Raw genomic sequence first — 26,352 nt, 5'->3', positions numbered from 1 at the left:
GTGTGCTGGACAGGCTCATGGACAGCTGGGCCCGGCTGGCCAAGGCGGCCACCGAGCTCCGCGACGCCTGCAGGGATGCAGCCACCGGGAGGGGACAGCGTCTGGAGCTGTACCTGGGGCTGCTGGGGGACTTGGTGGCCGCGTGTGGCAAAGCCACCGCCTTCCCCCGGGAGCTGCAGCGCTGGCTCAGGGACATCGAGGCTGCCCTGGAGGGGACAACGGAGGTGTCCCGATTTCCGTGTGGCCTTGGTGGCCAGAGCGGCCGAGGCTGAGCATCTGTGGGAGGCCAGTGCCCGCCTGGCCACGCGTCACCTGCTGGGGACACTTGGGGACATCAACACCCTCTTCTTCTGTCCCTCTTCTGGCCACGGTGGCTGTGCAGTGGCCGAGCGGTGCCAAAGAGCCATGGAGGACATCCCGAGGCTGCTGTGCACAGAGCAACATCACCACTGGGCCGTCATCAGGCCGGTGTCACCTCTGCAGAGACTCGGGGACATTCTGAGGGCACTTTGGGAGCACTTGGGGACACTTTGGGAAGGCGTGTGGCGATGCCAGTGGGGGCGGGGGGTGAACGAGCCTCCCCTCAGTGCCTTGCAGGAGACCCGGCTGTGATTTGGGGGCGGGGGGGGTCCCCAGGCAGCCCCCACTGCTGAGCACTGACCCTGCCCCGGGGGGCGCTGGGACCCCCCAAAAACCGCACCCGCACCCCTTAAGTGCCCTCGAACCCCCCTCGAGCACTGACCCCCCCCTCACCGGGCACTGGGATGAGTAGAGACCCCCTCTCGGTTTTCTGGGGGTCGAGATGACCCCGAGATTGTGAAAAGTCCTTTTCTCCCAGCCCGCGCGGGCAGAGAAGGAGTCGAGATGCGGAGCTTTGCTTCTCAGGGCCGTTTATTTTCCCTTTTCTCTAACAGCTTTGTCTGCTCTGCTGAGCTCTGTCTAGCAGGTCGGTCTGTGGCAGTCTCCCTGCCCTCAGGGCGCTCTTTGCCTTCTACACTAAAAACTACCTGTACTGTGTTTACAATAACGTGCCAATATCTATCATTTCTGTTGGACAGTGTGTCTCTACCTTCAACCAACAGAAAAGTGGCACCATCACAGCAAGACACGGAGGAAAAAAAGAAGGAGAAGAAGCTCAGGACACACCCAGATCCCTCCACCTTGTCCCATTGAACCCCGTATTTTAAAATGTTAAAATTCTACTTTTCCACCCTGTGTTAATTCACCTACCACGCTACTCAAACCCTTGTGCCTTGTAATTCCCCATACAAAGTTGGCAATTTTCTCCAGGGGCTAAAACCAAAGCCACCGGTGTTCTTGACACCATGCCAAGGTCTCCGAGGCCCCTGCCAGGGTCTGGAGCCATCCAGGGCAGCCAGAGGGATGTCCTGGATTCTGACACCCCCCAATTACCGAGCAGTGGGAGCCCCCCGGGCACTGCCCCCCCTTCACCAAGCACCGGGATAGGGACCGGACCCCCCTCGAACCCTGGGAACCCCACAAGCACCGGGACCCCCCAGGCAGCGCCACCCCCGTGCACCGGGACAGGGACCAGACCCCCCTCGTGCACCGACCCCGCCGAGCACTGGGCCCGGACCCCCTTTGTGCCCCCATCCCTGACGGAGGTTCCATCCCCTCTGCTTTGACCCCCCCAGTGCCGCAGGACCCCAGGAACAGTGCAGGGACTGTGGGGGACCCCAAGGGCTGGGGGGGCACGGGGGGTTAACCAGCACCAGGGGAGTCCCTTAGGGTTTGGTCCTTTCCCCCCGGTTGTCTCCATGGACCCCCTGTTATCATCAGTGCCCCCCCCAATTTACTGGGACCCCCCCCCCATTCACTGCTTCCTCCCTTCCCTGACTCCCCCAAAGCGCTGGGACCCCCCGAGCCATGAGCCCCCCGCAGTGCGCCCCCCACTCACCTCCCATCCCCCTTTCATGGGAACCCACCCAAATCACAGCAGCACAAGGAGAAGAAGCCAACACCTTCCCCACACCCAGCATGGATCACCAGGACCACGGATCAGCAGGGCTCTGCCCAACGGGGGTCACTGGGGATCATCCAGCCCGGATCCTCCCATGGGGGATGGAGCTGGAGCAGCGCACCAAGCTCTTCCCTCACTCTCTTCCCTCACTCCAAGCTCTTCCCTCACTCCAGGCACTCACAGGGCTTCCCTTAGTGGTGCCTCCGTTGGTGCTGGGTCAAGGCTGAGCTCTGTGAGAAGCTCTTCCCACACTCCCCACACTCCTAGGGCCTCTCCCCTGTGTGGATGCGCTGATGTGTTCTCAGGTGTGAGCTCCGTCCAAAGCACTTCCCACATTCCAACACTCCTAGGGCCATTCCCCAGTGTGGATCACCAGGTGTGCCATCAGGCCAGACTTGTGTCTGAAACCCTTCCCACATTTCCCACACTCGTAGGGCCTCTCCCCGGTGTGGATGCGCCGGTGCACGGTGAGGTGGGAGTTTAGCTTGAAGCCCTTCCGGCAGTCGGGGCAGCAGAAGGGCCTCTCCTCTGTGTGACTCCGCTTATGTACGAGGAGATCGGAGCTGGTGTGAAACCTCTTCCCACACTGGGGACACTCATAGGGCCTCTCCCCTGTGTGGAAGCGCTGGTGTCTTCTCAGGTCTGAGCTCTGCCCAAAGCTCTTCCCACACTCCCCACACTCATAGGGCCTCTCCCCGGTGTGGATCCTCTGGTGCCGGATCAGATGGTCGCTCCGACTGAAACCCTTCCCACATTCCAAGCACTTGTGGGGCTTCTCCCTGCCATGAGCCTTCTCCACCAGCTCTGAGCTCCGGCTGGATCTCTGCCCACCTTCCTGGCTCAGGGGGGCTCTTTCCTCCCCGCAGCTCCCTGGGCTGGGTTTGCAGCTCCTCCTCCTGCAGCATCTCCGGGGCTTTTCCTCCTCCTCCATCCAGCCACACCCAGGGAATGAAAAATCCTGGTTTGGGGAAAAAAAAAAGGAGGAGAGCACCTTGGACTGGAGGTTCCTCCTTGCTCCAGTTCATCTCAGGAAGTCATTGGGAATCTTGTGTCTGTAAGAACCTCCAAAACACCAAGATTTAGCCCCAAAATCCCACAAACTTCAAGATACAGATCAAAACCTCCCCAAACATCACAAGTCAGCAAAAACCTCCTCCAAAACATTAAGACTTAGCTGCCACAAAAAAGCAAAGCACCAACATTTAGCCCAAGAAAGCTCAGAAACACCAAGATTCACCCCGTGAAAATCCTGGATCCCCCTCCACAGTCACCTGCTGCCCTGGGGCTGGGGGAGGCTGAAGATACAGGGAGGGGTGGAACCTTCTGCTGCTTCCTCTTTCTGCTCCTCCTCCTCCTCCTGTGTCCCTACTCTTCCTCACACTCCTCTTCCTCCTGCTATTCCTTCACCTGGACAATCCCACGTTCTCCTGCCACCTGCATCGTTTGACCATTGTGTTTCTCAAGCCTGCTTCTCCTTCCCTTCTCCTCCTGCCCCCAGGCCCAGCACCCACTGCCGGCTCCCTCTCCCCCCCAGACCCACAGCATCCCAGCCGAGGGGCAGGGATGGAGCTGGGGCAGGTCGGGCTGGGGCAGCGCTGGGCTCTCGGCCGCTCCCGCCCGCACTCGGTCCCCACTGCAGCCGCTCCCGCCAGGACAGCGAGGGGGGGCCCGGCCTTGGCGCTGCCCCACTCCCACCTCCCCAAATTCCCCTCGGGGGGGCGATGGGGCCGAGGGGGGGAGTCCAGCGGGGGAAGGCTCAGAGGGCCAGGGAGCTGTAAACAAGGGAGTGACAGGAGAAGGAATTGGTTTCAGAAAATGTTATCAGTTGTTGACACAGACTGCTGCTCTGCCAAGGCCCTGCTCTATTCATGAACTTCCAGAAGAACAACAAAGACTTAATAGACCCATGAATATCATTTGCTATATAAAAGCAGGGAGCATATTAAGGGAGTATGTAGTAGGTGGATTGGGAAGTCTGTAGCTCTCAAGTACTTCAGCCAATGGGGAAAGCAGAGGGAGATGTGGCCAGGAGAATTAGGATGAAATGGAGGCTGTGTCCTCCAACAGCTGGAGAGATCATATGGGGAATGTCCCATGGAATTGATCTCGGGAATTCCTTACCCTGGGAATTCTCCACCTAGTGCAGGGTGGAGATAAGGGATGCACATTTAAAGCAGTCTGTGGCCAGAATCCTGTCTCTGGTGCCATCTCTCCCCCAGGAAGCTGGGCTGGCACAGAGCCTGCCTTGGCACTTTGCTGTTGCCAACATCCCAGCAGGACATCGGCCCACACATCCTCTGCTGAAATCCTCGGCCTGGCCACCCTCCTTTGGCAGCTCCAGCCACCGGGGACAGCCCTTGCTGCCACTGCTGCAGCTTCAGCGCTCTCTGGGCCTGCCCTGCCACAGCTGCTGGGCAAGAGCACGGGACAATTCCACTCTGGCTCTCACTTACACTCACACACTGCCCTGCCTGCCATGGCATTGATGGAAAATACACCAGCTCATAGACTTGAACATTGTTAACCTTTCATTTCTCTACTCTGGCTTGCTTTGTCTTGGCCCTGGGGAAAGAAATGTTAAAGGTTTTGTTAAGGGATGTTACACCACTCAATGGAGATGAGTTTAACATCTCAACACACTGGGAATGGCCCAAAAGATACCCACAAAGATAACACCCAGCAGCAAAACATCAACCCCAGCAGCAAACAGCAACCAACACCTACCCCAGACACTGCCAGGGCTGCAGACACCTGGTCTGCAAAAGGCTGAGAAGGAAATCCAGCACTTCCCACCTCATTAACAGCTGAAGCAAAGAAATCTGCACAACTTGAAACTACAGAACATTAAACCAGTGGATTTAGATTGCTTTAGACTGTATTAAGTTAGGGAAAAATCGAGTAAAACCCACGTGTCATGGAACGATTTTCTCTGCACACCCGGGCTATGTGGGGATGGAATGATTTCTGCTGCACATCCTGGCCAGAATCAAGGAATGCCTTTACTCTAACAATAAACATATTGGTGGAGTTTTTCTTTTTCCTGCAATTTCAGTGCTAAGTTTGGAGCATTAGAGTATTTTTAAATTACTCCTACTTCTATATTGCCGGTTGGGTTTGGGTCAGGGATGAGAGAATGAGATTTTACTTAGAGGAGAAGTAGGAAAAAATTTAATTGACTTGGAAATTTTTTGTGTATGTTTGTGTGTGGCTCATAGAGATAGAAAAATTTTGGTCTGGCTTTTTCAACGTTCACCTTTAGGCAACATTTTGTGAAGCTAGAAGAGATTTAAAGGTGACCCTTTAACTCATACATAGAAGATTTGAAGGAAAAGAAAATAAATAGAAGATTTGAAAGAAAAAAAAAAAAAGAAAAAACAGCCGGTTGGGGGGGGGCACATGTGAGGCTGCTGAAGCTGCTCTGGAAGAGAAGCTGCATTCCAGGCACCCAGGAGGAGCTTTAGAAATGCAAATTAACTCTGCTGAGGCAGAGTGGGGACAATGTACCTGGCTCTTCTTGCCTGGGGCAGGAATTGGCTGATTCCCTCTGCCCCTCACCCCAAGCTCTGCCTGCTTGCACAGATGGAATCTGCACAGCTGAAGGCAGAGCCCATGGTGAGGATCTGACTCTGAAACAGAAATGGCTGAAGCTCCAAAGGGAAACAGCAAATGGAGAATGTTGTGAAAACTTCACTAAAATAAGGGGGGGGATCATCCCTCTGCCCAGTCCAACATCTGCTGCCACTGTCTGTGCTGTACAGGGTGGATCAGAACACTGGGGCTTTTGCTAGAACAAGTCCAGGGAAATCAGTTGGAATTCAAGTATTTGATGCTGTATTTAGAAAAATGCGGTCATTCATGCAGCCCCAGCTTGAGGGAGCACCCAGAAATGGGGAAAAGATGAAGGGCCACCAGAACAAACCCTACAACACCACAGACCAGCCCCTGGGAACCCAAACCAATTCATATCAGGAGACAGAACCCATTTATCATTTCAATGGCATCATTAGATTACAAGCTGTCCTCAAAAGAGAAGCAACTAGACAGCTCCAGCTCCTGACCTTCCTGCTGACCAATCCACTGAAAGAGGAACACAACATTTCACCACGGGATAAGATCAGATTATCTGTGAGGCTGCGGACTACAACCATGGCAAAGAGCGCAAGGCAAATGCCCCACGGCCTCTCCCCCTGCTCGGCAATAAAGTCACTTTTACAGGACTCCTCGCTCGCCTCCGGCCACAGAAACCTCCGGCGACGGGAATTTCCCCGCACGCTCCCGGCCGCGGGGCAGCCCCCTCGGTCCTACCCACAGCAGCCGGGCCGAGCCAGCGCTGCTCCGGCAGCGGCTCCTGCCCAGGCCCCGGCGGGAAGGAGACCGCGGGCAGCCGCTCCCGCCGCGCCCTCAGCCCGGGGCCAGCACGGGCCGGACACGGCACCACCGACCCGCCGCAGCCCCCTGCCGCCCCCTCCGCCCGCAGCCAGCCCCGAGCCCCCGCAGAACCCAGCGCGGCTCCCACCTGCGCCGGGGCCGCCTCCGAGCTCCGCCGACGCCGCCTCACCGCGCTCCGGCCGCTGCCGCCGCTCCCGGGCCCGCACAGACGCTCCCGGCGCCAATGGCGCCGCTGCCCGCCCACGGCCGCCCTCAGCCCGCCGCCGGGGCCGTGCTGCGCCCCGCTCCCACCAATCAGCGCGCCGCAACCGCGACTGACGGCACCAGCGGCCAATGGCAGCGAGCTGGGGGCGGGCTCTGCGCACGGCCCAGACTCGCCCCGCGCTCTCAGGGCCCCCCGCGCTGCGTGAGGGCAAAGCCGGAGATGAGCAACAGCCCCGGGACGGGCCCGGGCCCGAGGCGGGATTGAGCTGCCCACACAAACAAACTTCTCCGCACCTCCCGCCACGGCTTTCCCGGCCCTGCGCCTTCCGTGCCTCCGGCTCTGCGGGAAGCCCGGGAGCCTCCCTTCTCCTGCCCCTCATTAGTGCATCGGTGCTTGGCTTTGATTTCCCCCAAAAAGGGAAACCTGCCCAAAGCCCTGTGGGTGAGCGGGGGAGGGGAGAGATTTCTGGCAGAAAACTCCCAAGACTCAGAGCAGGATAAGGAGAAGTCAGTGCAGAGCCTTAAATGCAGCTTTCCCCACGCCTACCTGCTCCCAGCTGCACCTCCTCCCCCGGCAGGGCAGGAGACAGGGAATGGGGCCGTGCTCAGCTCATCCCCCGCGGCTTCTCCCTCTGCTCAGGGACAGGAGTCGTTCCCTGCTGCACCCTGCGCTCTCTCCCAGCCGAGACTTCTCCAGGAACTTCTCCGAGCCGAGTCCATCCCCTGGGCCACAGCCCCCTCCAAGTGCTGCAGCGTGGGTCACTGTGCCACGGGCTCGGTCCTGCCAGGCCAGGCTGCTCCAGCGGGGCCCCTCTGCCCACGGGGTCACAGCCTCCTCTCAGGCATCCCCGAGCTCCAGCCTGGCTCCTCCAGGGGCTGCAGGGGGATCTCTGCATCCCCACGGACCTGCAGGGGGATCTCTGCATCCCCATGGAGCTGCAGGGGGATCTCTGCATCCCCACGGACCTGCAGGGGGATCTCTGCAGCCCCATTGTAATATATGTTATGGAATAATTCGTGCTTATGTAAAATATACATCAAGTCAGTTGTGCTTGTACAAAAAGATTCTTAAAGTTTTAAAAGACCAGAAGCAGCAGCCGGGGCTGCAGAAACCACAGATGACAGAGAAAGAAAGACCTAATTTACAAATGAAAAAACGTCGCTCCGTGCAGAGATTGGCTATTTCCGGGGGCAATCCAGGAGGCACCCAATGTGATTAGTAAGGGTAGTCAGACGCTCAGCCCAGACCGAATCACAGGAATTCTATCCCTTCCCCCTCCCTCTTCAAAGGGGGAAATCAGAAAAATACTAGGATTATTGGGATATTGTAGATTGTAGATTGAAGGATGCACACAGGCAGTAAAATTTTTGTGTGAATAAACTGACAGAGGAGATGATATAAAATGGAGCAAAGAAGATGGTGAAAAACTAAGAAAACTGAAGTTAAAACTTGCCCCAGTATCAACTTTAAGCTTACCTTCACTAGCAAAACCCTTTCATCTGTACGGAAATGAAGAAAAGGGGGTAGCTCATAGGGTTTTGTTTCAGGAGTGGGGAGGAGTAAAGAGACCCGTGGCTTATTTATCAAAGATGTGGGATCCAGTAAATCAAGGCTGGCCAGTGTGTGTTCAAGCTATAGCAGCTACTGCAATCCTGGTAGAGAAAAGTCATAAACTGACTTTTGGAGGTAAATCAATTGTGTGCACACCTCATGCAGTATGAAATTTCTTCCGATTTGCATTGTGATTTTTATCTTGAAATACATAACTTACTGTACTCTAGGACTGAGAAACTAGTTTACAGCTGTGACATAGCAAAACCTGCCATTAATTTATTTTGAGTTGCTGCAGGCTGTTCACTCAAGTGGTTCTCAGTGTGTAAAGTTAAACTAAAGGTAACACCAGCTGCTTGGTAGGTCAATGAGAAACATTTTTTCTTCCAGCCAGTCCTTTTTCATGTACCCAAATGTGTTTTGCTTTCTTAGTTTTTTTGGTTTGTTTGTTTGTTATTTTTTCTGGAAGTGCTAACTACTTGCAGTGTACCTGGAACAGCAGCTAGAGTTGTTCATGCATGAGACTTCTGAAAAATAGGGCTCAGTTTTTCCCCAGACTTGGAGGTGGCTACATAGAGAAAAGGGAACCTACAAAGCAAGGTGAAGAAAAGGTTTCAGTATCTTCTAATGTAAGCTGTTAATTTTTTTACTTTCAGCATCACTGTGGGTGTGTGACACATACACATTAAAAAGATGGTGGGGGGATCTCTGCTTGCTGTAGGTTTATTTCTTGAGTGAGTTAGAGAGCTGTGAGGAAGTTTTGGGCTCCCTGTGTGGATTACCCAGGCCTGCAGGGAGGGCTTGGCCATGATTCCCTCTGTGCTGCAGGCAGCCCTGCAGCGTGGCAGCAGTGGCTTGCCTCTGGTGAGTTTGCAGGCAGGGTGCTCCAGCACTGCAGTGCTCAGGGGCAGTTTCCTATTATGACATTAAGGCTTGAATTCAGGAGCGCCTCTTCCCACCCAGTTATTGTTTGTACCATAGGAGCCTCTTTGGACAGTGTTTCCTGGCAGTCAAAAAGAGAGTACTGCAGAGAAAAATTCCTCACTTGCTGTCCTCCCCCTGCCCTCAACTCTATTCATATTTTGTCCATTCCCTCTTCAAAATACAGATTTGTAAAACTCATGCTCTGTGTCCTCAGATGGCCTTCCCAAATCAAACTTTGGCTTCGTTGCAAATTGCATTGCACTAACTAGCATTGCCTTAAATTTGTTTTGGTGCAGGCAGGGTCACTTTGGAAGTAAGTTGTTGTTTACTTTGTTCCTGCAACATTTTCAAGCTTGTGAATGGAAAAATTGTGATGGCAAACCAAGTCTTTATTTTTGCACTGTCAGCTGTGAGTGGCTGGTAGCCTTGGTGGAGGGTGCTGTGAATTACAGGCCTGCAGAACACGCATAACAAAAGGAATTTACTTTGTAAGGAAGTTGAAAAAGGGGGGAGAGGTGATTGGCAGACTCACCTCTCCAGGATGTAGAATTAATGTTAGAAAGTGGACTGATATTGGAATGTGGCTGCTGAAATGTGAAGAGAGAAAAAGAAAGAGAAAGAGAGAGAAAGGGAGAGAGAGAGAGAAAGAGAGCGAAGGGGACAGCGAAATACACCCCCAAGGTCCCCTCAGCCACAGCTATCTGTAAGTTCTCCCCCATTCCTGCTAGGCAGAGTGACAACAAGGAGGGGGGGAAGTGGGGAAGGACAGAGTTAAACCCAAGGCTGTGAACAGGACCACCAGTAGAGATAAGATCAAGGCAGAGATTGTGACTCTCACAAAGTGGTTTATTGTCTTAAGCAAGATTTCTTTTTTCTTTCTGATTGCTGTTGTTAAGAAGAGAAGGCTTTTGTTCTGAAGACTTAAAGTCTGTAAGACTAAAACAGTTAAATGTTACCCAAAAAGTAAAAGGCAAGAGATGTGATACATCTCATGTTAAAATTGGCCTGGTCTTTTTTATTTAACTAATTATAGCTCACAGGAAGAACAATTGGTCTCTGCAGCTATTAACACAGCTGGATACAAGAAGAAGAAGTGGCTGTAGAAAAAGAGTTTAGTTAAACTCAGAAAATTTTAAAGAAAACTAATGGTAAAAGTTCATGCAGTATTGTTTTTCTTTTAACACTGTGCTATTTAGAAATCCTTTCCAGGTACCATTAAAGCAGCAATCCAAACCACGGAAAGAGGGTGAATTCATGCCAGCAAAACCAAAGGACTTGTGAAGAAACTTGAGGAATGGACTATCACATCTAAACCAGATGATACCAAATTGACTTCCAACCAGGACTGGGTGGTAATGGTTTGGGAAGACCCAAATGATCCAAGGCAGGTACAAAGAATAACACCTCACTGAGAAATAAGGCAAAGCTTGCATCACTGGTTCTAAGCCCTGCCTGAATAAACCCTGAGACGCCTCCAACACCTCCTTGACAGAGGAACACTGCCACTTCAAACAGGAGGATCGGGAGTGTTTCAGTCAAAGAGTTCTTATAGCCTGGCCTTAGCCTGTGGCTTGTACAGGGAAGAAGGGAAATTGCCATCAGTACTGTACTGTATACTTTATTTGATTCATCCCAATACTGGACACGCTAGCTGGGTTACAAGTGAATGTTTAAATTATGAGAATAATTGGCATTGTAGTTCACAAAATCTATGTTCTTGTTGCAAGAGGTATCGAGTACTGAATCAATTCCCTATACAGATAGAACCCAAAACAACTGAAGTAATAACTTTGTTTTGTGGATGGATTATTAGTGCCTGTTGAGTGAGAAATACCTGAGGAACAGTGGGAAACCACAGATAAGGAGTGTCGAAAAGGACTTGCCTAAAAAAATGAGTAAAAAGGAGTGACAAGGGAAACAGAGGGCAAGCCTGGACTGAGCACTGTGCTCACCACCGAGAAGATCACACGTACCTGCTGTGGGAAGCAACCCCACAGGCAGGGGAGGTGGGGGTATAAGCCATGCCAGACCTCTGTCACTCCTGTTTCTGTCTCTCATTTGTTGTCTTTTCCCTTCTGAGATACCAGCAAGATCGTGTCCCAAATGTTACAGAAAGTATTACACGGAAAGGAACCAAAGTTCCTTTTTGTTACACACACCGATGTCAACAGCCACAGACCCACCCAAACTGAGTACCTGCAGGCAAAATGGGGAAAATATTGGATTACAAGGAACTTAGGAAAAAGTAGTAATACTTGGAGCATGGAATGTCCAAAAGGAGAGAGATGGATTTGTTTTACATTTGATCTTAGACATATAGTCCAAGATTCGGTAAAAAAGCAATTAGTAAACAAAAAGGTGAAACCAGCACAGCAGTCTAGCTCTGTATTAACCCCAAATTATATACTGCATCGTACTATAGGATTCCAAGCAGTTATAGAGGAGATAACAAACAAAGCTGCTCAGGCACTGGAATTAATATTGAGTCAGCAAAGCCAAACTATAACTGCAGTGTATTAAAATAGGTTGGCTTTACGCTATTTATTGGCTAAAGAATGGGGTGTACAGATTGTTGAAAATAGATGGCAAAGAGGGCGTCATCCTGGAAAAAACACAGGATATCAGAAAAAAATTATGACCCTGGTATCAGTCCAAAAACAACCAAAGGGAAAATAATGTTAAAAACTAACAGGTGGGGTAACGTATTGAGAATGGGATGGTGGAAGAAATTAGGATTCTTCCTTTTATGTGTTACAAGTGTTTTGATATTTCTTCTTTGTTTAATCCCATGTTTTATTTGATTACCAACAGAGTCCAAAGAATGCAAGAGGATAAGAAATATTGCTCAAGCCAAATGATTTATAAAGAATAAAAGGAGGGATTGTGACAAATACATACTTACAATTGGCTTTTCGCAAGTGTTACAATGAATATTATATGTGTCATGTCAGAAAGTTTATGCTGTTCCATAGGATCTCAATTCCATATAATCCCAGTCCCTATTTTATCCCAGTCCATATTTGATCCCAGTCCATATTTGATCCCAGTCCCTATTTTATCCCAGACTATATTTGATCCCAGTCCCTAGTTGATCCCAGTCCCTAGTTGATCCCAGTCCATATTGCGAGGACGCTGGACTCCAGGACGGTTTGGGTGGATGGAGACAAGAGATCTCTGGAGGCTGCCCTTAGAATATCTGGTTTATTAGAGAGGGTGAAAGGCCCTGCTTGGAGTCACCAGACCTGACCCGTGGCAGGCCCGAGGGCGTGGGGGAAGGGAGAGGCAAGGGGTAGAGGGAGATAAGAGAGGATCCCAAGAGGATGTTCCAGGAGGGGGCAGTTCCAAGAGAAGGGAAGTTCCAAAAGAGCGTCTGGCTCCTCAGGGACTCCTTGTCAGGGGCTTCAAGGTGGGCTGGAACAAGACTTGGGCCAATGGGGTCACAGACTCCTGATGCTTCAGGGGAGGGTTACATGGGATGAACCGTACATTGGGGTGAGATCCAACAGTCCATTTGACCCTTGGACCTACCTGTAGGTAAGGGCATTGTTCAACCAGAAGGGGGGGATTGTCTTCATCCTGGCTGTACGATTGTGTTCTACTTGTGCAGTAACTACGGTTTGGTGTCACAACTTGTTACCATCTCAGTCTCTGTATTTTCTAAACCTTTTGCCAGGCAGTCATATTTATAAGGCTTTCCTATTTGAGCTTCCCCAAGACATATGATCCCAGGCCATATGATCCCAGTCCATATCTGACCCCAGTCCCAATTTTATCCCAGTCTATATTTGATCCCAGGTAATATGATCCCAGTCCATATCTGACCCCAGTCCCAATTGATCCCAGTCCTTAGTTGATCCTAGACCACAGGATCTCAGTGCATATTTGATCCCAATCTCTTGTTGATCCCAGTCTATATGGCCCTGCACACATTCCAGAGATCTGGAATTTCAGCTCCCAGCCAGGAAAAGACATTCCCTTTGCCCTCGAAGGCAAAGCTAATGAGAAGGGGCTGAAAGCCAAGTGGAGCAAAATCCTACAGAGACATTTCACTGCTGGCCTCCATAACTTCAGCTCCTGAACAAAGAAAGAAAATAATAATTGGGAAATAAAATAATTAAAAAATCAGGGGTGGGTCATTGGGGGCAGAGGGGGCAATTAAATTAGAGGAGGATTCAATTAAATCAGGGAAGGATCTTTGGTGGTCCCTGAGGAAATTAAATTGGGGGAGGGTCTTTGGAGGTCCCCTGGGTCAAGGGAGACACGGAGAGAGAAACAGAGCAGGCAAAGAGAGGTGGGAGGGAAAGAAGGACACAAACACAATCAGCTGAGAAGGTGGTGCCCTGAAAAACAGAACTGCCACGGACTGGAGATGAACGGCAAAGAAATCACTAAGTCTGAAAGTTTTATTTGCTATCAAATATACCCCAGCCACCCAGCCCCACACAATCCCCATCCCACCGTTCCAAATTGGGATCCCACTTCTCCCGATCTCCTCCCAAACCCATCTCACCCTGGCAGCTGTGGATTCGAGTGAGTTTGGTGTGGGATTGGTTTTTTTTGAGGTGGGAACAAACAATTTGAAGAGGGATTGAGGCTCTGTGGGTTAAAATTCATTTGTTTTCAGTGGGATGTGAGTAGTTTTGAGGTGAAAGATCGATCCCTCTTGGCTTTTGGAGTGCAGAGAGATTGAGAAGAGAAAAACATGCAGGTCAGCATAAAAGGAAAAGCAGCCAGGTGTGTTCCCAACATAGATCACAGGGAATGTGGGTCACCAGGGCTGTGCCCAATGTGGGTCCTCCAGTGGGGGATGGAGTTTAGCTCTTCTCGCACTCGGGGCACTTGCAGGGCTTCCCTTACCGGTGCCTCCGTTGGTGTCGGGTCAAGTTAGAGCTCTGTGAGAATCTCTTCCCACACCGGGGACACTCGTAGGGCCTCTCCCCAGTGTGGATGCGGCGATGACGGATGAGGGTGAAGTTGACCCTGAATCCCTTCCCACAGTCGGGGCAGCGGAAGGGCCTCTCCTCTGTGTGACTCCGATAGTGCTTGAGGAGATCGGAGCTGGTCTGAAACCTCTTCCCACACTCAGAACACTCGTAGGGCCTCTCCCCAGTGTGGATGCGGCGATGCTGGATGATTTTTGAGTTTTCCCTGAATCCCTTCCCGCAGTCGGGGCAGCAGAAGGGCCTCACCTCCCTGTGAACGCGATAGTGCTGGAGGAGACAGGAGCTGGTCTGAAACCTCTTCCCACACTTGGAACACTGGTAGGGCCGTTCCCCAGTGTGGATCCTCTGGTGCACGATCAGGTGGGAGCTGTGGCTGAAGCTCTTCCCACACTCCCCACACTCGTAGGGCCTCTCCCCAGTGTGGATCCTCTGGTGCCTGATCAGGTCAGAGCTCCACCTGAAGCTCTTCCCACACTCCCCACACTCCTAGGGCCTCTCCCCAGTGTGGATCCTCTGGTGCCTGATCAGGTCAGAGCTCCACCTGAAGCTCTTCCCACACTCCGAGCACTTGTGGGGCTTCTCCCCATCATGGAGCTGCTCAGGGACCCCCAGCTCCGAGCTCTGGCTCCATCTCCGGCCGCCTCCCTGGCCCAGGGTGGGTCTTTCCCCCTCAGATCCCCGCGATCTGCGTTTGCAGCCCCTCCTCGTGCGGGATCTCCGGGGCTTTTCCTCCCCCTCGGGTTCCTGCACCCTGGAGCCGCTCAAAACGGCCTCTTCCACCAGGTTCTGCCGCGGGGATTTGTCCTCCCTGCTCTCCATCCTCAGCTCCTGCTCTGGGGGAGGAAGGACAAGGAGAGGCTCTTCCTCTTCCTCGCAGCCTCCCAGGGGCTGGGAATGGGAAATCCTGGTTTGGGGAAAACAAGGGATGAGCACGTTGAGTTTGAATCTCCCACTGTCCCAGTCCATCCCTAGAAGTCCCTGGCCACCTGGGCTCCATAAAAACCTCCCGAACACCGAGATCCAGCCCTGAAAAAGCCTCCCAGGAGTTCCCCGTCCCTGCTCCCTCCGCTTTGCTGTTCGGGGCTCCCCCCTGTCCCAGCTGCTGGGGTCACGCTTGGATTGGGGGTCCCCGTTCTCCTCGCTGTCTGCCCTCCCCAGGCTGCCGGGAGTCCCAGCAATCCCAAAAGCTTCCCCCTCTTGGCTCTCCCCATTCAGGGGTGCCGGGGCTGTTTGGGCTCCCGGGCTCCCTTCTCCCCTTCTTCTCTGCTCTGGGCTGCCCGGGCTCCAAGGAGTCCCCCCAAGGGGCCTTTTCCGCTCCGCTTCGGAGTTCTTCCTTCTCCAAACATCTCCCCAAAAAACCCAACCCAGGCACCCCCCAGGAGACCTGGCCCGAGCTCCCCCTCCCCGCTCACCTGCGGGATGGGGGGCGATGATCCCACAGGTAGGGGCTGTGAATTCAGGCAGGGCTGACCGCGCGCTTCTCTCTGCTCTGCTCCATCCGCCTTTCAACCTCCTCTTCCTCTTCCTGACGCCCCTCCTCTTCCATCCCCCCTCCTCCTCCTCCTCCTCTTCGTTATCCCCACCTCCTTCTCCTCTTCCATCCCTCCCCTTCCATCCCCCCTCCTCCTCCTCCTCCTCCCTAAGCCCACCTCCCGCTCCTCCTCCATCCCTGCTCTTCCGTCCCCCTCCTCCTGCTCTCTAACCCCACCGCCTTCTGCTCCCTCATCCCTCATCTTCCATCTCTCCTCCTCCTCCTCCTGTGTCCCGTCCCCTCCTGCCTGTCCTCCTTTATCCCTTCCCTTCCATCCCCCCTCCTCATCCTCCTCCTCCTCCTCTTCGTTATCCCCACCCCCTTCTCCTCTTCCATCCCTCCCCTTCCATACCCCCACCTCCTCCTCCTCCCCATCCCCACCTCTCGCTCCTCCTTCATCCCTGCCCTTCCCTCCCTCCTCCTCCTCCCCCAGCAGCAGCGACACCCTCGGTTCCCGTTCCCGCAGCCCCGGCAGCCCGCGGCAGGAGCGGGGATGGAGCCGGGACAGGTCGGGATGGGCAGCGCGGGGCTCTCGGCTGCTCCCAGCCGCTGTTCCAGGGGGGAACCCGGCCCGGGCCAAAGGAGAGGCAAACTGGGGAAACTGGGGGCTGCACATCCAAACTGGGGCTGCCTGGGGACCCTGCCTGGGCACTGCCGGCCCTTGGGGCTCCTCTCAGGAGATCAGGAGAGGGGAACACAGAGAGGGCTCGGGGATGCCAGGAGTGGCAGCACTGGGAAGGACTGGTTTGTACTGGGATTGTACTGGAATCATACTGGGAGCAGCTGGGCCCATGCCAGGGCAGACTGCAGTCACCCCGAGGGAGACTGGGATCGTACTGGGATCATACTGACACAGAGTAGGAGCCTACAGGGGGCAACTGAGACCATGCTGGGGGCAAATGGGATATACTGGGAGTGACTGGGAGCGTGATGAGGGTGACTGGGAGCAGCTGTGAGCAACTGGGATCATGCTAGGAGCAACTGGGAGGAACTGGGAGTCACTGGGTGCCTGCTGGGGATGACTGGAAACGACTGGGCTTATACTGGGATCATGCTGGAGGTGACTGGGATCATACTGGCGGTGAGTGCCACGACACTGAGGCTGACTGGGAGCAGTTATGAGCAAATGGGATCGCGCTGGAAGGAACTGGGAGTGAGTGGGAATATGCTGGAAGGAACTGGGGGACACTGTGAGAGACTGGGAGGGACAGTGAGGGTGAAAGGGGCAACTGGAACCATGTGGAGCACAACTGGTTCATATTGGCACTGACTGGGAGCACAGTGGCGTCATCTCTGGATCATACTGGGAGGGACTGGACTAATACTGGGAGTGTCTGAGAGTGACTGGGAACACACCATGCACAGCATCCCTGTACTGGGGGTGACTGGGAGCAACTTGGAGCACTCTGGGAGCAAATGGCATCATACTGGGATTGACTGGGCTGATGTAGCTGGAGGCAACTGGGACCATACTGTGGTGATTGGAAGTTACTGGGATTATACTGGGACCATACTGGGAGTGCTGGCATGTGACAAGGATCATACTGGAGGTTACTGGGCTCATACTGGTGATGAAAGGAAGCAACTGGGATCCCACTTTGGGCTATTGGGAGCAACTGAGAAAAACTGGGATCATGCTGCAAGCAAACTGGAGGAATTGGGAATGACTGGATGCAGGCTGGAGACAACTGGGACATACTGGGCATGACTGAGATCATACTGGGATAACAAGCACCTTACTGGGATCACTGGGAGTGTCTGGGAATGACCACAGAGATGCTGAAGGCAACTGGGATTTACTGGGGATGTCTGTAACCTTACTGGGGTGACTGGGAACACACTGGGAACAACAGGGACCATGCTGGGGAGAACTGAGAGTGAGTGGAAGTGAGTGGGTCTACACCGGGGACAACTGGGCATGACTGGGACCATGCTGGGAGCGACTGGGATCATATGGGGAGTGATGGGGTTGATGCAAGGGACAACTGGGGGCAACTGGGATCACACTGGGGAGAACAGGAAGCAACTGAAAGCATGCTGGGGGCAACTGGGATCCTACTGGATCTTACTTGGAGCAACTGGGATCAGGCTGGAAGCAATTGAGGACAACTGGAGTGACTGGGAACATGGTGGGAGCAACTGGGATACACTGGGAGAGACTGAAACCACAGTGGGGGTAAATGGGAACAACTGGAACCACAGTGGATGATAATGGGAGCAGCTGTGCCCATGCTGGATTCATACTGGGATCCTACTGGAACTGGCTGGCATCATACTGGGAATGACTGGAAGTGTGCTGGCTGTGACTGGAACCATGCTGGAGGTGACTGGGAGCAACTGGGCCCACACTGGGAGTGACAGGGAGTCATTCTGGGCAGGGCTGGAATCATACTGGGAGTGACTGGAACCATACTGGGGGGGACTGGGTGCAGCTGGGATCATCCTGGGAGCCACTGGGATTCCAGCAGGTGTGAATGGATCCTGGCTGGGGGTCACTGGGAGCTACTGGGCCCATGTTGGGAGGAAAATCTGGACACTTTGGAAGCAACTGGGACCAACTGGAAGGTACTGGAACCGTGCTGAGGGGACTGAGACCACAAATGGGGAAACTGGGTTCATACTGGGAGCGACTGGGACCACACTTTGGGCAACTGCCAGAAACTGGGATCATGTTGGAGGCAACTGGGAGTAACTGGGAAAGACTGTGATCATTCTGAGGTCACCAGAACCTTACTGGGCCAACTGGAATATACTGGGAGTGTCTGTGACCATACTGGGGGGACTGGAACCACACTGAGAACAGCTGGGACCAGGCTGGGGACAGCTGAGAGTGAGTGGGACCATGCTGAGTGGGACTGGGACTATTCTAGGGACACCTGGGATCATACTGGGAGGAACTGGGAACAACTGCAACTATTCTGGCAGCAACTGGGATCATACTGGGATCACAGTGGGAGCAGCCAGGTCCATGCTGGGTGAGACTGGGAGGAGCCAGGTCCATGGAGGGTGACTGGAATCATACTGGGATTGACTGGGAGTGGCTGTGAACAACTGGAATCATGCTGAAAGTAACTGGGAGGAAGTGGGAGGGACTGGGATATACTGGGAGAGACTGGGAGTCATAGGGATCATACTGGTGGTTACTGGGGTCATGTTGGCATTGACAGGGAGCAACTGGGATCACACTGGGCGGCACTGGCATCATACTGGGAGTGACTGGGATCATACTGGGATTACAGTGGGTGCCAAGGGACCCTGACTGGGGGTTACTGGGAGCTGCCAGGCCCATGCTGGGAGCCAAATGCACACACCCTGAGAGCAACTGGGAGCAACTGGGAATGACAGGAGTCATGCAGGTGACAACTGGGATGTACTGACAGTGACTGTGATAAAACTGGGGGCAGCTGAACCATGCTGAGGTAACTGGGAGTGCCTGGCAAAGACTCTGGGAATGTTCCAGGCAACTGGGATGTACTGGGAGTACCTAAGAACATGCAGGTGGTGACTGGGACCACACTGGGAGCCACTGGGAATGTGCTGGGGGCAACTGGGACCATGCTGGGGGCAAGTGTGAGTGACTGGGGCCCTGCTGGGGCAGACTGGGATCATACTGGACTCATATTGGGATTATACTGGGAGTGACTGGGACTATACTAGGAGCAACTGGGAGAAGTGGGAACACACTGGAGAAAAGTGGGAGCAACTGGGACTTGCTGAGGGCAAATAGCGTCACAATGGGGAATGACTGAGAATGACTGGGCTCATACTGGGAGAAACAGGGATCCTGCAGGGAGTGAGGGGAAGTGACCAGGGTGATACTGGGACTGACTGGGCTCATCCTGGGAGTGCCCAGGAAACTGGAAGCACACAGGGGTAGGAACTGGGCACCTGCTGGGAGCAGCCCCTGGCGGCCCCGGTACCCCCGAACCCCTTTCCCGGCCATGCCGCCCCTCCAGCCCCAGCACCCCCATTGCCGGGTGCCGGCACTGCCAGGGGTCCCCCCTCTCGGGGTCCCCGCTGGGGCTCCTGGGGCTCTCCTCTCTCTGCGCTCCCGCCCAGGGAAGCCGCGGCTCTCCCGGGGCTCCCCAAATCCGGGGTCCCCCCGCCGCTCCCGCCGCTCCCGCGCGGTCCCCACGCGGCCCCGGCAGAGCTCGGAGGGCCCGGCCGGGAAGCCCAACCCGCACCGCGGGGGGACCCGCATCCCCCCGGCCCCGCCGGGGCTCCGCCGCCACCCGCACCGGGACCCCCCAAAAACACCTCCCGGGGACCCCCGATGTCCCCCCGAGGGCAGCTGCGGCTCGGCCTTGGAGCCCCGCCAGCTCCAAACATCCCCCCAAAAACCCCAAACCCAGGGAGCCCCGGGATATTTGGGGCGAGCTCCCCCTGCCCGGGCACCTGCGGGATGGGGGCGACGCTCCCGGGGTGCTGCGAGTTCAGGCGGAGCCGGAGCCCCGCGGTTCATCCTCCCCGCTCCTCCTGCTGCTCCCGCTGCCGCTCCGCCTCTTCCTCCCTCCTCCTCCTCCTCCTCCTCCCCCCCGCAGCCGCGGGAGGGGCGGGGATGGAGCCGGGACAGGTCGGAACGCAGAGAGGGGTGGGGGGATGCCAGCAGTGACTGGGCTGTACTGGGGTCATACTGGGTGACTGATCCTACTGGGATCATACTGGGATCATACTGGGAGTGAGGAGGAGCAGCGCGGTGGCTCCAGCGCTGGGGCTGGGGGCGCTCCTGGCGGGCGAGGGGGAAGTGGGACCCCGGCACCGGGACCCTGAATCGCCATTGCTGGCACCGGGACCCCCCTGCTCTCCTTATCCTGCACAGGGACCCCCCTGAATCCCCCATTTCCGGACATCAGGGCCCTCTGCTCCCCTTTTCCCTGCTCCCAGCCTCTAGATTTCCCGTGTGCCTGATCCTGGAATGCCTTGGAACACCTTGGACCCCCATTCCTGCCTTTCCCAGCCCCCAGCCCCACCTTTGTGCAAAACCAGAGACCCTCTGAACTCCCCCTTCCCAAACACCCCGAGTGTCCCCACCCTGGTACCCCTTTTTGGGAAACCCTGGACTCCCCTTTCCTGGGCTCAAGGACCCCTGGAACTCCCTTCTACTCTCCATCCCTGCCCCCCCCATTTCCGTGACCCTGAGACCCCCCTGCACCCCCATTCCTGAGAACCAAGACACCCTTTTACCCCTTTGCCCGGCACTGAGACCCCCCTGCACCCCCTTATCCGGCACCAACTCAACATGTTCCCAGCCCCCTCCTCTCCTAGCCCCCAGCCCCACCCTTTTCCCTACCTGGGACCCCTGGGCCCCCATTCCTGCCTTTCCCAGCTCCCAGCTCCTCCTTTCCTCACACTCAGGAGCCCTGGCACCCCCTTTCCTGGGCACAGGATTCCCTGGACACCCCATCCCAGCTCTCCCAGTCCCTGCACCCCCTTTCCTTGGCTCTCAGCCCCTGAACCTCCTTCCCAGCTCTGCCATCTCTTCATGTCCCCCTTTTCCTTGGCCTGTGGACCCCCCTGGATCCCCAAACTCTCACTTTCAGCCCCCTCAGCTCCCCCAAATCTCTGTGTCCCCCCAGTTCTCCACTCCCTGCAGTTCCTGGAAGTGGTGCTGTCAGAGCCCGGCCCGGGGGTCCCCCAGTCCTTGATTGTGGGGGACGTGGACGGGACCCTCTGCGAGCGCTGCGGCAGCGAGCGGGGCTGGATGGAGGCACAGACACCGGGGATGGGGGCGGGAGCTGAGCTGGGATATTTGGATAGCCAGAGCTGGGATATTGGGATAGCCAGAGCTGGGACATTGGGATAGCCAGAGCTGGGATATTGGGATAGCCAGAGCTGGGATATTGGGATGGCCAGAGCTGGGATATTGGGACAGCCAGAGCTGGGATATTCGGATAGCCAGAGCTGGGATATTGGGATAGCCAGAGCTGGGATATTGGGACAGCCAGAGCTGGGACATTGGGATAACCAGAGCTGGGATATTGGGATAGCCAGAGCTGGGATATTGGGATAGCCAGAGCTGGGATATTGGGATAGCCAGAGCTGGGACATTGGGATAACCAGAACTGGGATATTGGGATATCCAGACCCTGCTCAAGGACAGGAACCGGCCCGTGGCTGACAGTGACCTGGAGACGGGGCTGGTACAACCAGAGCAGGGGCAGTGGGGGGAGCCGGGGCTGGGCTGGGATCTGTGGGAATGGAGGACTCTGAGGGGCTGGGATGGGATCTCTGGGGATGGGGGGGATCTGTGGGGCTGGGATGGGAATCCAGGGAGCTCCAAGGGGCTCCCAGGGGCTGGGACACGACTCCATGGGTCTGTTCTCTCCTCGTTCCCAGGTCTCCACACAGTGCAGGGGGTTTCCGGCTGTGACCTCCTGTGCAATGGAGCATCCATGGATCCCACCAGTACGGCTATGAGGACTGGGATTTCATCTCCTTCCAGCTGGGATCCGGGAGCTTTGCAGTGTCCAACAGTGCCGTCTGGATATCCCAGAGGTGCTGGGAATCCAGAGGGATCATGGTGGAGCAGATGAAGTGTTACCTGGGACACACCTGTGTGGAAAGGCCCCCAAAATACATCAGATATGGTCGGGAGGCTCTGGAGCACAAAGGTGGGTGTGGGAAGGGAAGGGCAATTCCTATGGGAATGGGGGATTCAGGAATGGGGGACTTGGGAATGCAGGAATTGCCATGGAATTTCCATGGCCAGATCTTACTCTCATGCCAGTCAGGTGAGAATTCCATGGATGGATTTCCCCCCTAACCCACTGCCATGGGAATTCCATGGGGAAATGATTGGAATTGATAACCAATCCAATGAGAGCAGTGCAATGAGAAGTAATCCCTGCTGGGATTCCATGGGACATCGATCCCAATCCTTTGCCCAGGCTGGCTCTGCTGTGCCTGTAGCTGCACCAGGGGAGTGCCCTGTCCCTGCCCTGAGCCCAGCAGGAGCCTTTCCTTGGGTGTTCTGTGCCCTGCCCAGGGCAGGAGGGCACTGCTGGAGCGGCTTTGGTGGCCCCGGGCACCCGGCTGGGCTGCAGCCACTGCAGGGGCACCTGGGGAATGTTCCAGAGCAGAGCTGAAAGCAAACAACAGTTTCTGGAGGGGATTCTGCCCCTGGGCCTGTGCTGGGAGCCCAAGGGCAACAGCCCAAAGTGCTGGGGCTCAGTGTCCCTCGGCCAGGTTGTGTTCCCTGGCTGTGCCCTGTCCCTCAGCTGTGCCCTGTCCCTCGGCTCTGTGATGCCAGGTGTGGCAGCAGGACCCGGGGCAGCCCTGGGGGAGAACAACCCTGAGCCCCAGCTGGGCCAGTTCCCCCAGTTCCCCCCAGGCCACTCCCAGCATGGGCCCTGTGGCTCCCAGTCACCCCCAGTATGGTCCCAGTCACTTCCAGTTACACTCAGTGTGATCCCAGTATCATCCTGGTCACTCCCAGTGTGATCCCAGCGTGATCCCAGCATGTTCCCAGGTGTTCCCATTCACCCCTATAATAGTTCCAGGCACTCCCAGTATGGTTCCAGTCCTTCCCAGTATCATCCCAGTATGAACCCAGTCACTCTCATTATGGAACCATTTGCCCCCAGTAAGGTCCCAGTCACTCCAAGTCACCCAGTATGATTCCAGTCACTCCCAGTATGATTCCAGTCACTCCCAGATAGTCCCAGTATTATTGCAGTAACTTCCTTTATGGTTCCTCTGTGATCCCAGTCACTCCAGGTTAATGCAGCCTGGGGTCCCAGGGGTCCATCTGACCCCCGGGCTGCCGCTGCCGTGGGTGTCCGGATAGCGCTGCGCTGTCAGGCTCAGCCTGTCTGGGTCCCTCGGCTCAGCTCCCAGCCACGGGCAACTTAGCGAGCACCTCTGGAGTGATTTCAGCTCTGTGAGTTCAGCTCTCAGTGATTTCGCTCTGTGCTCACAAGTGCCTCTGGCAGACACACAGGGATAGAGAGAGGAAAAGGCTGTATGCGGTTCCACAGTGATGTCCTTTATTGCCAGCTCCTCTGAAGGGATGCAGTGACAGCTCTTCTGCAAACTGGGTAGAAATGGGTGTTTATATGGGGTACTGGGGTGTTGGAAATTGTCCAGTTGCCAGGTTTGAGGAGAATACACCGATACCCTTACAGAGAGATAAGAAGGGTACGAATGCAGAAGAGGGGCTTCTTTGGTCCAGTCACCGTGACTTAGGCATTTCTTATCTTAGGTGAGTGACCACCAGGGAGGCCTTGCAGGGCCTCTGACTGCTACAGTGACACTGCAGAACCTCATGGAACCAAGGGGCCATTGTGACACTGTGCTGCCTCATGGGATCAAGGAGACCATTGTGAACTCGGTGACCCCAAGGAACCAAGGGTCCATGGTGACCTTGTGCAGCCGCAGTGTCACAGAGGAGCCGCTGTGACACAGCGAGGGCACACGGAGCCCAGGGGCCATTGTGACACATCAGGGCTTTGTGGAACCACGAAGCCATTGTGACATTGCAAGGCCTCATGGAAGCACGGGGCCATTGTGACACTGCAGAAGCAAGGGGAACATTGTGACACTCCAGGGCCTCATGGAACCAAGGAGACCATTGTGACACTGTGGGGTCCCACGGAACCAAGGGAACATGGAACAGGTCTGGCTGGCTGGGCTCCTGGGGACCACCTGACCACCTTGGCATGTTGAGGGCTGCTTCTCATCTCCCCTGAAGCACTGGGGCTCTGGGCTTTCCTTCCTATGGGAGAGAACTGTCCTTCTCCTCCAGGGAACCAGGGCCAAAACTGGGATTTCTTCTCCAAATTTCCTTATGTAAAAGGATTGTTTCCAGATGAAATCTGCCAGGACAGACAGGTCTGACTGCCTTGACCACCCAAGGGTCACCTCTCATCTGCCTTTCAGACACTGGGACCGTGTGCTTTTCTTTCTTATGGGAAAAAAACCATCCACCTCCACCAGGCACCCATGGCCAAAACTGAGGATCTGCCTCCAGAATTCCCTATATCCAAGGACAGCTCCCAGACAAAAGCTGCCAGGAGTGACAAGTCTGGCTGGCCTTGGCTTCCTGAGGGCTGGCATTCATGTGCCCTTGTTTGCTTTGGGATCACCATGGGGGCAGTGCAGGGGGAAGGGAGAAAGCCTGGGATTCCCTCACCTGTGGATGGGTTTTCCCTGGCATGCAGGGGTTGGGCCTTCCTTAAGGCCCTGACAGAGATAAGATCATTGACCTTTTTTCTTCTTCCCCTTTGTGTCTGTAATCTATTTTCAATAATTTGTTGTTTGATTTTCTAGAGGAAACGTTCCAGATGGGATCCAGTCTGGATCAGGACGTGCTTGAGAGCAGCTGCAGCGTGGATGGGCCGTGCCCTTGGAGAAGGCTGAGGACATCGTTTGGGACCAGCTTTTCTTCCAGCGGTGGATGGCATGAGGTGGGTCCTATCTGCTGGGGATGGTGGGATCAGAGCTTTGGGGAGATGGCAGCGAGCACAGGAGCGTCCTGCTCTGGGCAGCTGCTGAGGGCTGGATGTGCTGTGGCTGGCTGCAGGCTGGGCACATGTCCTGCCCTCCTGCTCTGCTCCCAAAGGCAGCAGTGATGGGCAGCTCTGGGCACAGCTCTGGGCACGGCCAGCATGGCCTGGGCACTGCGGGCGGCTGGGACAAGGGGACAGGAGCCTTCAGCTGACGGGGCTTTCTGGTTTCTCTCCTTGCAGCCGGGCTCTGCGGGTGCTGAGGCTGCTCTGGGCTCTGCCAGGGCTCTGCTGGGCTCTGCCCCGGGCACAGCTGGGCTGGCTGTGCCCTCACATTGCTCTGACAGCTTTGCATCAGACGAGCCCGTTGGAGCACAGTGCCTGAGCTTTCTGCTTTGGCAGGTGAGTGAGACTCTCCTGCAGGCCAGGAGATTGCAGCTGGGAACACACATCCAATTGGCAAGGACCAAAACTCTCCACAGCCCCAGCTGAAAGCCTGGATCTCCCCAGGATGTTTTGTCTTTTCCACTCTTCATTCCTTTTTGGCTGGAATTGTGCAGTTGCACTTTCTTCCTTCCCTAGAAGTGCCACAAATAGACTGAACCTGCCAAGTGAGCCGTGTTCCCGAGGCAGTGCAGTCTGGAACTGATGGATGGAGAAGTGCCCTTCTGCACTTCCAAACCAGGCCAAAAAGCTGTAAGAGGGATTTTCTGTCTTTAAGAAACCCTTGACAGTTTCAACGGGAATGTGCAGCTCATTCACAGAGTGAGAAGGAAGGGTATCTTCTGAAGGGTTTGGGATTTAGCAGAGTTTAGATTCCCAGTCCTGCTTGGAGCTGGAAGGGCACAAAGCAATTTCCTCCTGCTTCAACCACAATTTAAAATAACAATGTTGGAAACAAACCAAAAAATTGATTTTAAAAGGCTGCTGAGGTCAGCAAGATGGATCCATGCCATTAGCACATTCACAAGTAAATAACTGAGTTCTCTTTTTCAAAAGACCAGTTACCTCTAAATCCAAAGCTAGAGAAGTTTTTCACTACACACTTGGGTTTTGTTTTTATGTCTCACAATTTATATTGTTTTTTATTACTTTTTCCTTTTTATTTTTCCTTTAAATAGAAACATGCTCTACAAAAGGAGTGTCCTTTGCTCCTGGTTCCCGTGGGGAGCAGCTCCCTCCCCGCTGGCTGAGCTGCTCAGGCAGAGCCCGGCAGCTCCTGGCCCTGCAGGGCTGAGGCTTTTCCCCGTTGCTGGGCACAGACTGATGGAGCAGCACGGCTGAACAGGGGGCACACAGAGGGACCAGCAGCAGCTGCCTTTGGCCACCTGAGGCTCCAAGGCCCAAACTCTGAGCAGGAAGGGCTGGAAGAGACTTGCAGGCTC

At 55.0% G+C, this 26,352-nt stretch overlaps 1 protein-coding gene and 2 pseudogenes across 1 annotated transcript in view; 1 reads left to right on the top strand and 2 right to left on the bottom strand.

Annotated features, from left to right (window-relative positions):
• Positions 1-26,352, top strand: part of LOC100226816 (uncharacterized) — a 1,189,242-nt gene that overhangs the window by 825,274 nt on the left and 337,616 nt on the right. The window lies entirely within an intron of this gene.
• LOC140680958 (uncharacterized) lies at positions 1,993-3,421 on the bottom strand (annotated as a pseudogene).
• Positions 11,648-26,352, bottom strand: part of LOC140680957 (uncharacterized) — a 37,885-nt pseudogene continuing 23,180 nt past the window's right edge.

This window comes from Taeniopygia guttata, chromosome 30, assembly GCF_048771995.1.
Source record: "Taeniopygia guttata chromosome 30, bTaeGut7.mat, whole genome shotgun sequence".
Classification (NCBI taxonomy): domain Eukaryota; kingdom Metazoa; phylum Chordata; class Aves; order Passeriformes; family Estrildidae; genus Taeniopygia; species Taeniopygia guttata.
This window is presented reverse-complemented; position numbering and strand designations above follow the sequence as displayed.